Genomic DNA, 16102 nt, shown 5'->3' with positions numbered 1-16102 from the left:
TTGTCTCACCTGCCTTCCATGACACTCCGGAAAGGTCACGGGACCCCCCCCCCATTTTAAATGGCGAGTAAGTACTACATTCTAGTACTGGTCTGCGTTGGAGTCACCAAAGTGTGGCGTCTCAGAGAAATTTGGGGCTTGTCAGAAACAAAGCCAAGTCTTCATGGAGGCCCTTGAAGTGCTTTAAAACACCTTGCTGATCCAGGCATTAAAAAAAAAAAGAATTTGGACAAGTGTTTACCAAAACTAAAGGTCTTTAAGAACCACCCATTATTATTCGCTGTTTCAACCCTCTTGAAAATCTGCTTTGAATATATGATTCTGCATATATTGCTGCATCATACTTTTGGTTTATTTTATTTTGACATTTATCGTTCCATCTTTTCCACCAAAGAGATCAAAGCGACAGACATGGTTCCCTTTTTATCTTCACAACAACCTGTGAGGTAGGTTAGGCTGAGAGACAATTAAGCAGCCAAAGGAGATTTGAACCCTGGTCTCTCAGGTCTTAGTCCAACACTCTGACCACTGCGCCACACTGGCTCTCAATATACCATGCTTATCTTTTCTCATTTGAATGGAGTATTAGGAAGACGAAAGGAGTTCTGAGGTAGGTAGCCATGTGAGGGCTCAGCCTAGCCCAGGGGTGCAGAGCCTCTAGCACCATGGGCCAAATTTGAACCACCAGGCCTCCTCACCTGGCTCATGAGGCCATTTCAGTAAAGCCATCCCCATCTGCCTACACCTGACATCATCTATAAGGTCAGGTGTGGAGCAGATGAGGGCAAGACTTGGCCAAAATGAGCTTTGCAGGTACTGGCAGCTGCCAGTGCACACAAAGGCCTTGTGCAGTGTTTTCCAAATGCCTGACAAATCAGCTGTTTTGGGGGTGTTTGAGAAGCACTGTGCACAGAGCTAAACAATCCTTTTAAACTATACCCTCCCCCCGCTGCCCCACTTGCAGGCCAGCACCTTTGTCAAGCACCTGACATGTGCCGGATTATTGTCAGGTGGGTGGTCCTGCCTATCTGTCAAAGTTGGCCCATGAAAGTAGGGGAGTCATGTCACCAGGACGCAAAGGTTCCCCGCTCCTTTTCCTTGAGCTTCCCCTGTTTCAGGGAACTTGCTTGTTAAAACCAAGCTGACACTCCACTTCCCTCTTCCCTTGTTTCACGCTTTTCTTCACTGGATTGTGGAATGAAGAAATCCTGTGCAAAATAAGGCAGGTAAGTCCATTGCTGCAATCTCATTGTTACATGTATTCTATATGGGAGCACAGATTTACATTTCTGGGCCCAGTTCTCTGCTGCCCAAAGTGCATTTACCTGAAGAGAAGATGAAGCAGACTTTTCCTCTGTTGCTACAGAGGACAGGGTTATCACCAACTGGTAGAAACGGCAAGGGAGAAGGCGAAACATAAGGAAAAAATATCTTAATGGTAAAAGCTGCTTGGCAATTAGCCGATTTGCGCTTCACTTTAAACCGTAGTTAAGCTTAACTATGGTTTCAAGGTGAGTTTGCTGTGTGCTGTTGCATAAGGAGATGATTGCGGCTGCTTGTTCCTTCTCCACTACTGCGAGCTAAGGCATGAATTGACTTAATGCTACATTTGAACCCAGGGATTATGGTTTCTCTCCACAACCCAACTGCAAGCGGTCAGCTATGAGGAAATCTTGGTTGCAGCTCATTGTTAGTTTGGAGAGAAACAAACCAGGATTTTGGGTTCAGACTATTACAAACTGTGGCTTAGCTCCCTGTAGCGTGGCAGGAATGGCTAGAATTTCCTCCCTGTGCCCCAGTTCACCTTTAAACTCTAGTTAAGCTTAACTGGGGTTTAAAGTGATAGGCAAATTGAGCCCTTGGAACAGACTGCCTCAGAAAGTAGTGAGCTCTGCTGGAGAGCAGAAGCTGGATAGTCATCTGCCAGGGATGTTGTTGTTGCATCCTGTGCTGCAGAACCAGCATACCACAGAGGGTTGGACTAGATGACCACCAAGGCACCCTTCCATTTTTTTGTTATAATTTGGTTAAAGGATAAATGAAGAATTCCCTGGATGCCTAGGTCCAGGTTTGGCGCAAATGCTCTCTTGGTGACAGCGCCCCAGCAGGGATTTAAAATCAGAAAACATGCAGGAAAGTAAAGGGTGGAAATATGGGCTGTCAGATCTTTAAAATATCCCATTTTAAGTGTCTTCCAAAGCTTCCCTTAGCATAGAAAAAGAGACCACGTGTTTGGTAAGTTACAAATGGTTTACTTGCAAACTTTCCCAAGGTCAAAGTCATGTGCTTTTTCATACGGCAGCAAGAAAAGACAGGCAGTTTAACTTAGTTTCAAAAAGGTAAAGAGTTTCTAAATTGTTTGTAGAGAAACACAAAGATGGCTTGCTAAAGCCATGTGGTCTCAGAGCATTAGCTCAGACATCCATTCTGGCTGGATTCACATGGTGGAAGAGAATGAAGAAAGGCTTGGGTAACCCTCCCAACTGGGACGCGGGTGGTGCTGTGGGTTAAACCACAGAGCCTAAGACTTGCCGATCAGAAGGTCAGCGGTTCCAATTCCCGTGACGGGGTGAGCTCCCGTTGCTCGGTCCCTGCTCCTGCCAACCTAGCAGTTTGAAAGCACGTCAAAGTGCAAGTAGATAAATAGGTACCGCTGCAGCGGGAAGGTAAACGGCGTTTCTGTGCGCTGATCTGATTCGCCAGGAGTGGCTTAGTCATGCTGGCCACATGACCCGGAAGCTGTACACCGGCTCCCTCAGCCAATAAAGCGAGATGAGCGCCGCAACCCCAGAGTCGGTCACGACTAGACCTAATGGTCAGGGGTCCCTTTACCTTTAACCTTCCCAAGATGAGGGGATGTGACCTAGTCAAGTTTGGCAGGACTGCTTACTCTATGGCCTTCTTCCCTTAATGCATTAACTAGAGCTAAACTAGTACTATGGTTCTGTTGTGCTCATGTGAGCCCCATTCCAACCCATTTAAAGTCTTGCAGCTCCACTGCAACATCCCTGCCACCTTTTATTAGTGCCACATCTGCAGGTAACAAGAACTGCTTGCATCCTTGTCTAAAGATCAGTTTGACTGGTTTCTTGCATTTTAACCCCATCTTGCCTATTAAAAACAAAGCAGCGTAACAATAATAAAAATAGTAAAACTGAAATTAATATCCTCACATGGCAACCCCACAGAATTCCAATCAAGTGTTACTTGTTTCTGTAGCACCATTAATATATACAGTGCCTGAGGCTGCAAATCTAAATGCAGTACAGATTAAGCCCCATTGAGCAGCAAAGCATTTATTCACTGCGTAATACACTAAATGCACATTTATTTACTGCAAGCAGTGCAACTTCTGAATGTGTTGGGCCGTATTCAGTTAAATAATTGCACAAGCGGAACAAGCCTATGTTGTAAGAGTGCAACATATGCCTTGAGGGCCTGATAATATGAATTGCAGCAATGGAGAAGGCTGTAAAATTAGAGGAGGAGGGAAGAAAGGATGGATGCAACAAGAGGATGAGACAAAAATGTATTTAGCAGATCTCTGTTTTAAAAGCTACCTATTTTGAAAAAATAGTTCCAAATGATCTGTCCCTGCCTTTTCTTCTGCTCCAATCATTTAGGAAGAAAAGAATCAAAGCAGGCTTTGAAAAAACAACTGCATGGAGAGAGATTACAGCAAAACTGCTTTTGGCTGAGCACAGTTTCCTCCTCTGGTTTGATCCACCCATTATCTCTGAGCTGAACCTTCCAACTGGGTCAGCACTACATGAAACAGGAGGCACAGAGCAATTGGAAAAGTGCTTGTCATATACAGCAGACAAGTAATCACACTCCTGCCCTTTGCTCCGCAGATTTAGAACTGGCATTCTGATTTGTCCAACCTTTCCAGTCTTGTATGCCAAAGGCATGCACAGAAGAGAAAGGGTTTTTAGAAAGAACAAAAACCTGGAACATGACCTGTAAACATAGGCTAGGACTGTCATTTAACAAGACCTTCAGATTTATTTAAAAAACAAAAAACAAAATACACATACACAATTTTGCTTTACCAGTTTATTTATTCCAGCAGCATTGATTGGATTTGACCTCTGTTGGAAAAGCATATGAGTATTTGCAAAGCTGTTTACCGTTTTTCTCAAAAATCAAATAGACACCACAGTACTATCTATTGATGTTTTTTAAAAATAAGTAAACAGGCAATCAGGCTTGTGTAAATTGAGTGTTGCAACTACGAAGCAGGCTGATTTTTGCCTGTCATCGTATCTTCTCTAGGCTGAGAAATAGCTTGGCATAACACACTGTACCAGCAGATGTCAGCATCGGAATGTGGTGCGATTTGGGAATGTGCCTGAACATAAAAAGGGAAAACGTGTCTTGTCGAGGAAAGAGGGCGTTTGTGGAAATTTTGGATTGTTGATCGGCTGAGGGGGCTCAGGCTATTATGCTCAAGGAATGGTGCTACATGCTCTCTTTTCCCAACACCACCAGAGTTTATCTACTATTAAGTGTGTCATTGTAAGAGATGCTGTTAGATTCCATCAGCTTCAGCTGGCATGGCCTAAGGATGATGGGATGTGGGTGGCGCTGTGGGTTAAACCACAGAGCCTAGGACTTAGCAGTCAGAAGGTCGGCGGTTCGAATCCCCGTGACAGGGTGAGCTCCCGTTGCTCGGTCCCAGCTCCTGTCAACCTAGCAGTTCGAAAGCACGTCCAAGTGCAAGTAGATAAATAGGTACTGCTCCGGCGGAAAAGTAAACGGTGTTTCCGTGCGCTGCTCTGGTTCGCCAGAAGTGGCTTAGTCATGCTGGCCACATGACCCGGAAGCTGTATGCCGGCTCCCTCGGCCAATAAAGCGAGATGAGTGCCACAACTCCAGAGTCGACCTAATGGTCAGGGGTCCTTTTACCTTTTAAGGATGATGGGAGTTGTAGTCCAACAACATCTGCAGAGACACAGGCTCCCCACCCCTGCTTTAATGCATGTTCTCTGGGCTAGTAATATGTGACATCTGAACTGGAGCAAGGTTCCTTTATGAATTGTCTTGCTTGCTTGAGAGCCGTGTGAACCAAACAGGTCCAGAGGGTTGACGATGGGTATCTTTGAGGGAAGGCCTCCTGGGGTGTTGGGGGGGGGAGAGAGAGTGTGTGTTTTTCTGCAGGCTTTGGGGATGGGTGGGAATGGTGGTAGCCAGCTGGTGGCCCTTGGAATCATAGAATTGTAGCACTGGAGGGGACCATGAGAGTCCAACCTCCTGCAATACAGGAATCTCTTGCCCCACATGGGCTCAAACCCATGACCCTGAAATTAAGAAACTCAAGCTCTACCAACTGTGCTATGTAAAGGGTCTGGCATAATTAGAAATAAGAATCTGAATGCAGTCTAAGTTTGCAAGGTGTCATGTTCTGGTTCCTTCCATGCATATAGCAGATTCCCGATCTTTTTCTTCTGGAATCTCCTCTGTCCCACCAGTCTAGTACGAATCCTGAGATGGGAATGGATCTTCCACAAACATTGCAGAGGTCTCCAGGCACACCTCTGCAGAGGGCAGACGGCCCCAAATGTGGGGTTTGCATGTAGAAGATCCCAGGTGTTCCAAAGCCACAAAATTCTCCTAAAACTTTTAACCCGGGCCTACATCTAACAGTCAAAAATCAGAGCCTCTAGTTTACTTCCTAACGAAGAGCCCTGAGCAAACATGAAAATGCGTGAGGAGAAATGGCTTGTCGGAGATCTGTTGCTGTTTAACACCTTTCAGTAACGCATGGCAATTTCCAGTCAGAATGCAGGCCCAGTTTATAATTATCAGGAAGAAGAAGCATGCACATCCAAGCATGCATATATTGTGGGCACTCCCATCATGCTTTTTAAAAAGTCTAAGCTCTTTTGTGGGTTCCTAGGCTTAGAATGGGTAGCTTTCATCGAGCGGCAATGGTGATGGTCGCTATACAAGCCCACTGTACTTTTCTTTCCCTCTTGAATTCAACATAGACGACTCGAGCGAGATGTGCTCATTAATATGCTGCTTTGAAAGCCTGGGGATTTAGCAGGGATGGCTATGGTTTGCTAATCGTGAAAACAGTTGCCTGAAGATGAGCAAATGTTCTCTCGAAAACCTTTCTCCAGACAGCTGGGATTTCAGCCCTGCTAATTAATGGAAACAATATCCGAGAAAGTTATATAATGATTACCACCTGCTGATTGCAGCTCCGCGGTTCGGCACCTTAATCCTAATCACAATGGCTGTGATCCCAGCCACCTCAAAGCCTACTGCTTGATGCCTGTCCAATAATCACCCGGCCTGTGCTTTCTCTGTGCGTTTTGAGGCAGTATGTGGAGAACACTCCGTGGGAGCAAGTATCTAGGAAATAAGATCCTCTGAACACCTTCCTATCAGGGGCACCTCTCCAAATACATCCTGCATCCAAGCAGCACATTGGGCCAGAAGAGGTGGAGATATGCTTGTGTTGCTACTGAAAATTGGTCCATGCTGTCCACTTTGTAATTTGCAGATTGCATGACAAGGCACCCGAACCACAAAGTTCCCAGGAGAACAATAAAACACACAAACATTAATAATAATAATAATAATAATAATAATAATAATAATAATAATAATTTATTATTTGTACCCCCGCCCATCTGGCTGGGCTTCCCCAGCCACTCTGGGCGGCTTCCAACAAAGCTTAAAAACATTAAAATGTCACACATAAAAACTTCCCTAAACAGGGCTGCCTTCAGATGTCTTCTAAATGTCAGGTACTTGTTTAACTCTTTGACATCTGATGGGAGGGTGTTCCACAGGGCGGGTGCCACTACCAAGAAGGACCTCTGCCTGGTTCCCTGTAGCTTTGCTTCTCACAGTGGAGACGCTCATTCAGGTATGCTGGGCCGAGGCCGTTTAGGGCTTTAAAGGTCAACATTTGGGTTTATGGGTTCAAATAGGCCGCAACTTCATTAGTTACAGATGTGAGCAGTTTGGCTTAGGCATTGGGGTGAAGCCAAGCTATATCTTGACTCCTGCCCTTCTGCAGGGAGTCCACAGAAGTGTAAACCACCAATAGGGGGTGCTCTATGACTTACATCAAATAAGGGCACCCAAGGTGTCCCTGTAGGAGCTGTAACATGGCCCTAACCCACGTCCAGGCTTCGGATGGGTCACACCCGGATCCCTTTAACAGGATACCCTTACTGAGGAGGTGCAGGCAAAGGCCACAACCTCCCCTCCAACCAAACAAAGGCTCACCCAATGCCTAACCTCACAAAAGTTGTGACAATTGCTACTAGGTAGGCAAAAAACCTTTCCCAGTAGTGATGTATGGAAGTGAGAGCTGGACCATAAAGAAGGCTGAATGCTGAAGAATTGATGCTTTTGAATTATGGTGCTGGAGGAGACTCTTGAGAGTCCCATGGACTGCAAGAAGATCAAACCTATCCATTCTTAAGGAAATCAGCCCTGAGTGCTCACTGGAAGGACAGATCCTGAAGCTGAGGCTCCAATACTTTGGCCACCTCATGAGAAGAGAAGACTCCCTGGAAAAGACCCTGATGTTGGGAAAGATGGAGGGCACAAGGAGAAGGGGACGACAGAGGACGAGATGATTGGACAGTGTTCTCGAAGCTACCAGCATGAGTCTGACCAAACTGCTGGAGGCAGTGGAAGACAGGAGTGCCTGGCGTGCTCTGGTCTATGGGGTCACGAAGAGTCGGACACGGCTAAACGACTAAACAACAACAACAACAACAACAACAACAACAGGCAAAAACCAAATGGCAGGTGCCAATTTGCCAAGTGGAAAAGTTGCTATCCAGCCCCAACAATATGGCAACCGACAATAGTCCATAGCAAGGTCGCAACTGAGCAATGCATGGAAAGAGGGTGGGTGGGTTGGGTGATCTGGCGATGGGGCGAGAGAGAGAGTGCCAGCTGGCCACATTGCAGTTAAATCGCCCGTGGCCACACCCACCCCAAAAGCTGATTGGCTGGGGCTGTTCCATAGGGGGAAACAAACCCCAGCAACGATGACGCAGGCGGCATGACACAGGGGAGAGGCGGCATCCCTCCGCCCTTTAGGCCGGTAAGATATTGTGACCCGGCTGCCCAGCCACAATGCCGCCCACCGGAAAAAGGTGAGCGGACTTGTGATAAAGAAGGAGCAGGATCTGGGTTTGTTATGTACTGAGTTGAATAGGATCCAAAATGCAGCAGTCTGATTGGTCCTAGAACAATGCAGCAGTATGATTGGTCCGCAGGAGCCACCCAATCCAGCTCCAGGTGGAAGTGAATCCACAAACTGATTGGCCTAACAGGTGAATCCCGGAATTAGCCAATCACGTGCAGCCCACTGTGTAAATAATGTATATAAAGCAGATACTTTGGGGGAACTTTCATTCCTCCTCACCACTATGAGCTGAATAAAGAGCATGAAATCCACTCTCGACTCTGAGTATATTTCAGGGTTCCAGATGAGGCTGAGAGAAGGAAACATCCAAAACCACTTTGGGAGCTCATCACAACTAAAGTGAGATTTGAGGAGGTGGCATTCTAGTTCACACCCTTAACACCATTCCAGCTCTCTCCATGCTAAGATTTAATTTTAATTCGTTTACCACCCTTGGCAGGTAAAACAGCAATGAATAAGTAGCTCAGGGGCAGAGCACATGTCTTCTCCGTAGAGAAGGTTCAACAGCCAGCATGTCAGGGAGAGTGTCATAGAATTGTAGAGTTGGAAGGGACCCCATGGGTCATCTAGTCCAACCCTCTGCACTGCAGGAATCTTAGCTAAAGCATCCATGATATAAGGCCTATTCTCCTTTTCTGAACCCTGGTGAGCCAACACCAGCCAGTGAAGAGAGATGGGACAATAGTATAGAAATGGGGAAGGAATCATCTAGGAAGTGGGAATCTACTTTCAGATATGCTAAGACTGCAGGCTTTGGGCTAACCTTGCAGAGTGAGAGAAAGCAGTGAAGCAGCTAATGTGTTTGACCTGTCTCTCCTCCAGGGAATTGTAATTGGCTGTGGAATCTTTTCCTTCTAGGTCATTCCCACCCAGCTCAGGAGCAGGACAGCTGGATTCAATGCCATCTGCTCGGTGACTCGTGTCAGGTTCTCGTTTTATGAGTTCAAAGACTGACATCACAAAAGGTTGTCATTACACTTGTCACTTCCTGGCACTCAAATCCTTACCAGAATAAGGCCAGGAGTTGCTGAGTGAGCAATGTACCTGCTTGTACACCAAGCGAAGTAACATAGGAAACATGCCGAGAAGGAGAAGGAAGGATTGTGTCTAGAATGGGAGAAATGGAAGCAGAAAAAATGAAGTATTAGCCAAATATTCCCTGCATCCCAGTATTCCTTGTTGTTGTTGTTGTTTAGTCGTTTAGTCATGTCCGACTCTTCGTGACCCCATGGACCAGAGCACGCCAGGCACTCCTGTCTTCCACTGCCTCCCGCAGTTTGGTCAAACTCATGCTGGTAGCTTCGAGAACACTGTCCAACCATCTCGTCCTCTGTCGTCCCCTTCTCCTTGTGCCCTCCATCTTTCCCAACATCAGGGTCTTTTCCAGGGAGTCTTCTCTTCTCATGAGGTGCCCAATGAGAGCTTTTTTTTCTTTTTTTAAAAAAAGAAGTAGTTTATGGGTACTTTCATTTTCCTACTCATATTGAAATACTGCCTTCTAATGAGGTCAAACTTAGATTCACAAAATGTTTAGGGGTATGCGTACCCCTGTGTCCCCCCAGAAAAAAAGCACTGGGGATACCACTAAATCAAATTATTCATTCTGTTCAGATCTGCTTGGATGAGACTAGCAATTCCTCATTTAGGCTCTGATTACGCTTACACCTATTTATAGGGGTAGGCAAAATCTGTCAACTTCAGCCTCTCATTTTTCTAATCTTAAAATCAGTTCGCCACATTGGTTTGCCGTTTAAAATAAGTAAGTAAAGTGGTATCTTGGTTCTCAAACAGACTAGTTGACGAACAAATTGGCTCCCAAAAGCTGAAAACCCGGAAGTAAGTGTTCTGGTTTTCGAACATTTTTTGGAAGCGAATGTCCAATTCGGCTTCCGCTTGAGCGCAGGAAGCTCCTGCAGCCAATCAGAAGCTGCGCCTTGGCTTTCAAATGGTTTCGGTAGTTGAACAAACTTCCAGAATGGATTAAGTTCGAGAACCAAGGTTCCACTGTATGTATGAACCTTGTCATATATACCCGCTGCTGTAGTCTGAAGTGGTAAAGCTTCAGCCCACATTTACTCCCCTCATCCCTACATGAGCAGCGTTGCAGGGGAGGAAGTAGTGGAGATGAGCACATTCATTACTGGTGTAAACACCTTCCAGAACCCTCATTTTCCTGGTTCTAAATGGCATGAGGAGCCTACACAACACTTGTGTCACATGGAAAAACAAACAAGGCCTCTAGCAAGAATAGGCTTTTGTCTTGCCCTTTGGCAAAATGTGGATTGCAAGCACTTTGGAGCAGGACCTTGTGCAGTGATGGTGCGAAACTTTTGATAGTTAGCAAATCAGTTGGTGACGGAACAGATTCAGCAAAGCACAAACTGTATTTTCCCTCTTTGTGTAAAGGTTCATTTCTTAACTCATGGATGTTTTCATTAGTTAAACATGCAAGCCTGCTGCTTGATTGTTATTAGATCTGATCTGTACAGCCAGCAGGGCAGATATGTTTTTGCTGCTTCTTTTTTACTACACACAAATGAGAGGTTCTTATGGGGACTAAAACGTGAGGACTCATCTCGGAGGCTGACTTCCGGGCCACATTTCGTCCGTTGGGTTTCCTGTCTCTAGTGGATTCAGTTCATCAAGGCCTCCTGCTGCAACGGGTCCCTTCACTTTAATGGGTCTCAGGGCTGTTGTCTTATCTTCCTCGCTAGGTGTGATGGGTACATTGCTTTTTGCAGGGCAGGGTTATATGTGTGTTGGGGTGTGTGTGCCCCCTACAGGTTTTGCGTGTGGGTTGACTCTTTATCATCCTTAAATATTTTGTGGTGCGGGTACCCTTTTAGCCACTGCAGTTGTCAATTTAATAAGGGGTTTTAAGAGTAATCTTAAATTACACGTTACACTAAATACATAGCTTGCTGCTATTTTCCGCCTTCATTTAGTTACAAGTTCAGGGTCACCACCACCACTTCATTTCTCATTGAGACATCAGCATGTAGGGAGGGAAGAGTTCACCCTCTCCTCCAATGGTGCAACACCAGTGGAAAACCTTGCCCCATCCTCAAGTGAAGTTATAAGGGTTCTTCTTCTTCTTCTTCTTCTTCTTCTTCTTCTTCTTCTTCTTCTTCTTCTTCAATTTGAATACTGCCCTTCATCCAAAGACCAGAGGTTCACAACATAAAAATACAAAATGAAAACACAAAATGCATAATGAAACAAACACAAAAGCAATAGCCCCCCCACAGACACATTTAAAAGGCCATAGAATGTCAATCAGCCAAATGGCTGGTTGAAGAGAAACTATTATTTTTATTTACTAAATTATGGGGGGGGGGGGCTCCCACTGGTTGTCAAATAGAGAATTAAAGTAGCATCTAGTTTGGCCCCCCGGATGGTAGTTTTCCAATATCATTTTAAGTAACTCCCCCCTTCCCTGTTGAGCAGCCTGTCCTACTCACTGTCCTAATGGCTACTGGGATGCGGGTGGCACCGTGGTCTACACCACTGAGCCTCTTGGGCTTGCTGATCAGAAGGTTGGCAGTTCAAATTCCTGTTCCTGTTGCTCTGTCCCAGCTTCTGCCACCCTAGCCATTCGAAAGCACACAAGTGCAAGTAGATAAATAGGTACCGCTGCGGCTAGAAGGTATACGGCGTTTCCGTGTGCTCTGGCTTACGTCATGGTGTCCCGTTGTGCCAGAAACAGTTTAGTTCTGCTGGCCACATGACCTGGAAAGCTGCGGACAAATGCCGGCTCCCTTGGCCTGAAAGCAAGATGAGTGCTGCAACCCCATAGTCACCTTTGACCGGACTTAACCGTCCAGGGGTCCTTTACCTTTTACCTTTTACCTAATGGCTACCAGGTTTTGATGTTGTCCTGTGTGACTTAAGCATAAGTTTGTTTATGATCCTGAAAAGAAAATCCACCTTGAGTCAGGAGTATTTCTTGAGTTAACAGAACTGTGCCAGGTGGGTGGCATTTGAACATTACAGTGGTACCTCGGGTTAAGAACTTATTTTGTTCCGGAAGTCTGTTCTTAACCTGAAACTGTTCTTAACCTGAGGTACCACTTTAGCTAATGGGACCTCCTGCTGCTGCTGCACCGCCGGAGCACGATTTCTGTTCTCATCCTGAAGCAAAGTTCTTAACCCGAGGTACTCTTTATGGGTTAGCGGAGTCTGTAACCTGAAGCGTCTGTAACCCGAGGTACCACTGTATTGTAACTTTGGTGGTGGGCTGGCTGATGGTGAGCACTAGCAACTCTACATTTTTAAAAAAAAAACAACAACCAGAATTGTTCCCATTCTTAAAAACAAGCTTTCATTCATTAACTAGAGGTTGTCATCTCATCAGTTAAAAAAGCCAATTTCATGCAACCAATTTCACGTTGGGCAAATAAGTGTTCCAGGCAGGCAGTGCACCCATTGGCCCCATCTTGGCTACAGCCCATCTTGCAAGGCACCCAGTCAAATTAAATGGACAGGGATTGCACAAAAAGGAGCATTTGGCCAATTGCACAAAGTGTCTCTCTCTCTCTCACACACACACGGCTCATTTTCTTTTCAGCATCAAGGTGGAGGCGGAGGACAGAGGCAGCGCTGGCACGGCTGGAGATTGAAAGGCTCTAGGGGAAAACTAACAGCACGGAACAGAGATGCATGCAAATTTTGGGAAAGTGATTACATCACCTGGTGCTCACGCTACTATGTAGCCCAGAGGAATTAAACATACCAGTCAGAACTCGCAGAAAACGATGATTTTATGGGCCAAACGATCTGTGTTGGTAGTTTTAAGGGAAAGAGAAACGGATCAGCCACCCTCATAAAATAGTTGCAAAGTGGAAAAATGAATCAGTGAAGATATAACCCAGTATTAAAAATAGTAAATGAAGAATGGAGAAATGCGGAGAAGGTGTTGAGATATAGCAATTAAACCTGTCTGCCTCCAGATTCCTGAATGTGTTTTGCACTCCGGATAACTAGCCTTGGGGGAATCAGACTCCAGTCTCTTCAACAAGGTGATTTTTTTTCCCTAGGCATGCTGCAACAAATTGTTCAACTCCTGAAGCTGGTCCATGGAGCTCCCATTATAATTTTCTGAAGTCTCAACCCGGGATATTCTAAATGTGCAATAACATAATGCAATTCAATAGCAAACTTGACTTTCAAATAAGAAGATGGCAGTGGTCAAATGTAAAAATGCAAAGAGTACCTATAAAAGCCTTCATAAGAGAGAATGGGAAGATGTGTGGGCCATTTAAAACTCCCTAACCAATCAGGAGATGATTGGTGCTGTCCATTGAACACTGCAGTCCACCTCTTGGGGGCCACATATGCTTGGATGCCTAGGTGCATATCTCTGCATTAAGGCGATTGAAGCCTATAACTAGTTCCTATAACTAGTGGAATACCTCAAGGACCGCCTCTTTCCATATGAACCTACCCAGACCCTGAGATAATCTTCTGAGGCCCTCCTTCGTGTGCCCCCTGCTTGAGAGGTCTGGAGGGTGGCAACATGAGAACGGGTCTTCTCTGCAGTGGCTCTGCAGTGGAATGCTCTCCCCAGGGAAATTCGCCTGGCTCCTTCATTATACACCTTTAGGCGCCAGGCAAAAACGTTCCTTTTTAACCAGGCCTTTGGTCAATCTGATTTACATCCTATGCCCTTTTAAAATGTGTTTTGTGTGTGTTATTGGGTTATTGTTTTTATTTTGATTATGTATTTTGTAGTTTTATATCTTGGTTTTATTCTGTGAACTGCCCTGAGACCCCTGGGTATAGGGCCATATATAAATTCAATAAATCACCATCATCATCATCTGGAGGGCACAAAGTTGGGGGAGGTTGCACTTCTCCACACACAGTTGGCTTAGACTGGTACAGTGGTACCTCGGTTCCCGAACACCTCCGTTGTTGTATGTTTTGGTTCTCTAACGCCCAAAACTGAGAAGTAAATGCTTCTGTTTTTGAACTTTTTTGGAACCCGAGCGTGGCTTCCGCTGAGTGCAAGAAGCTCTTGCAACCAATGGGAAGCCATGCCCCGGTTTTTGAACGTTTCAGAAGCTGAACGGGCTTCCAGAATGGATTCTGTTCGAGAACCGAGGTACCACTGTACATAGATGAAAAGAAGATGTGTTGTGTGTTGGGAGCTGTATTGAATATTCATTTCCCCTTGCATTGCACTTGGAAGAAAACTGAACAGTCCTGATTGTCTCTTGCATAATCGTGTTCCAGATCTATATTGCCTTCTGTGGAGTCAGCCCATTGACCCATCTAGCTGGCAGCAGCTCTCCAAGATTTAAGACAGGGAGTCTCTCATAGCCCTGCCTGGAGATGCCAGGGACTGAACCTGGGAATTGGGACTTTCTGCATGTAAAGTAGACGCTCTACCACTGAGCTAGAACCCTTTCCCTGTGTTCTTCTGATCCATCTGCCGCTACATGTGAGTCTTCTGCTTTTCCACTCCAGCCAATGAGTGTCACATGAGCTAGTATTTTCTATAAAGAACCTTGAGTGTGGATTCCTGTTTGAAGATTCCACCTCTCCTTGTGTAGGCTGAGGCTCCCATCACATTTTATTTAACAAAACGCATATACAGTGGTGCCTCGGATTAAGTACTTAATTCGCTCCGGAGGTCCGTTCTTAACCTGAAACTGTTCTTAACCTGAAGCACCACTTTAGCTAATGGGGCCTCCCGCTGCTGCCGCACGATTTCTGTTCTCATCCTGAAGCAAAGTTCTTAACCCGAGGTACTATTTCTGGGTTAGCGGAGTCTGTAACCTGAAGTGTATGTAACCTGAAGTGTATGTAACCTGAGGTACTACTGTAGCATCCATAAAAATGCAGATATTTGTGCAAAAAAAAATTGTGCAAAAAAATTGTAATATGAGAATGTTTAAAAAACTACAGTAATATGGGAATGTGGAGAACTGAACTTAAGGTTGGAAAAACAAGAAACGGAGAGAAACCAAAACTGACGGATTCTCCCATCCTTACCATGAATGTGGTCCATGACTTTCCCATGGGCCTCAATTTTCTTGTATAGTTTGCTGCTCACAAACTCAAGCGCACACAAGTGCAGCTTGAAGCAACTGCATCATAGCCACAGTTCAGCATCCTGCTCCCCCAAGTTCCTTTATCAACTCTAGTATTCTCCAGTAATGTAAGGGAAGAGGCAGCCATATGGAAGGGTAATATCACTGGAAAACTCCTACAGGAAGGCTCTCAATGGCTAATAGCCATGGCAATGTTGTATCTTCACTGCCAGAGGCAGCATTTCTCTGAATATCTGTTGGAAACTACAAGTGAGAAGAGTCTTGTTGCCCTCAGGTCCTGCATCCAGACTTCCCATAGGCATCTTGTTGGGGTCACCATAAGAACACACATACCTCTCAAATGTCCATTGAGACACCCCATTTTTGTGTGAGAAACAGCACCCCAAAATGCACCCTCCCAAAAATGCTTTTTTTCAGGACCATGATCTCATGCGGTGCCTCAAAACCTGCATTTTTTGGTACTGTGAGAGCACAGCTATGACAAAAACATGTCTTTTGGGGCCACAATCTCATGTGCACTGGAGTGCGGCCCTGGAAAACATGTGTCCTAGTTTTTCACCTTGATGGTTAGGAGGGTATGAACAGAAGCAGAACTCTTCTTATGATTTTGAAAACTGGCTAAAAATTCATTTTAATACAGACCTGGAAAGTTTACTAACGTTGTTATTGAGATATACACATAATTCTACATGGTTTTCTATATTACCCTCAAACGCAGGAAAACAGGGATTCCCTTCTTATCAGATGTGTCACAAATCTTATCTCTCATCAAGCAGAGGCTGCTAGATCATGAAATAAAAAAACTACCCCTCCCAGCCTTTTGTATGTTCATCTGCTTACTTAGGATTGTAGCTCCACCATGGAG

The 16102-nt window shown here is 45.3% G+C and overlaps 1 long non-coding RNA gene across 1 annotated transcript; it reads left to right on the top strand.

The window, feature by feature from the left end:
• Positions 1-9187: 9187 nt before the first annotated feature.
• On the top strand, positions 9188-12923 carry LOC310762488. The gene is made up of 2 exons (XR_014548019.1): positions 9188-9323; positions 12750-12923. It is a non-coding gene; the product is annotated as an uncharacterized lncRNA (long non-coding RNA).
• Positions 12924-16102: the final 3179 nt, after the last annotated feature.

This window comes from Podarcis filfolensis, assembly GCF_964270895.1.
Source record: "Podarcis filfolensis genome assembly, chromosome: 5".
Classification (NCBI taxonomy): Eukaryota; Metazoa; Chordata; class Lepidosauria; order Squamata; family Lacertidae; genus Podarcis; species Podarcis filfolensis.
This window is presented reverse-complemented; position numbering and strand designations above follow the sequence as displayed.